This window comes from Dasypus novemcinctus, chromosome 13 (assembly GCF_030445035.2).
Source record: "Dasypus novemcinctus isolate mDasNov1 chromosome 13, mDasNov1.1.hap2, whole genome shotgun sequence".
Taxonomy (NCBI): domain Eukaryota; kingdom Metazoa; phylum Chordata; class Mammalia; order Cingulata; family Dasypodidae; genus Dasypus; species Dasypus novemcinctus.
In genome coordinates, this window is record NC_080685.1 from 73586510 (window position 1) to 73587681 (window position 1172).

The 1172-nt window shown below is 34.3% G+C and overlaps 1 pseudogene; it reads left to right on the forward strand.

Annotated features, from left to right (window-relative positions):
• Positions 1–768: 768 nt before the first annotated feature.
• Positions 769–869, forward strand: LOC111760458 (U6 spliceosomal RNA; annotated as a pseudogene).
• Positions 870–1172: the final 303 nt, after the last annotated feature.

A 1172-nucleotide genomic window follows, 5' to 3' on the forward strand; every position in this document is an offset into this window, starting at 1 on the left:
GTATATGAAGAAATCTTTTGACTTAACAAAAAGACAAACAACCAAGTTCAAAAATAGTCAAAAGACTTGAATAGACATCTTGCTACAGAAGATATCCAATTGGCCAGAAAGCACATGAGAAGATGTTCATAATCATTAACCATCAGGGAAATACAATTCAAAAGCACAATGAGATGTCATTTCATACCCATTAAAAGGGCTGCTACTAAGAAGGAGGAGGAGGAGGAGGAGGAAAAGGAGGAAATAAGTGTTGGAGAGGAATCGTCAAACATTGCTGGTGGCATGGAAAATGGTGCATCCATTGTGGAAGAAATTTGGCAGTTCCAAGAAAGTTAAGCAAAGTATTACTATATGACCAGGCAATCCCACTGCTGGTTATATACCCAAAAGGACTGAACTCAAACACCTGAATAGATATTTGCACATTGGTGTTCATAGCAGCATTTTTCACAATTGCCAAAAGATGGAAATAACCTAATGTCCATTAACCAATGAATGGATTGACAAAATATGGTAGGTGCATATGATAGATTATTATTTAGCCATAGAAAAGAATGAAGTCCAAATACATGTGACAACACAGAAGAACCTTGAAGACATCATGTAGAATGAAATAAGCCAAGCACAAAAGGACAATTATTGTATATCTCCCTGATATGAAATAATTAGAATAAGCAAACTCACAGAGTCACAATCCAGAATATAGGTTACCAGAAAACAGAGTAGGAATAGGGAATGGGAAGTTAAGACTTAAAATGCACAGTGGTGCTTACTTTGCTGGAATATATACAAAAATTGGAACAATGAAGAGATTAGCATGGTCCCTGTGGAATGATGACATGCGAATTTGTATAGCATTCCACATTTTTGGAAACGATGATTCAATATATTTCTGTTGTAAAAGCCAGAAATGCATGTACAGGATTCCTGTATGGAATGACTGAAATGTTTTTGTAATGGGTAGTGGTAATGGTAGCACAACACTGTTAATGTAATTAATAGTCCTGAAATATATACTTATATATATCCAAATGTGGTTAAATGGGAAAAGTGAGGTTGCATATATTTTAACAGTAATATATATATATTATAATATATATATTATACATATATTTAATCCATGGATAGCCCCTTTTTGGGCTCATATACTCCCATCTTCTTTATCCTTTTAG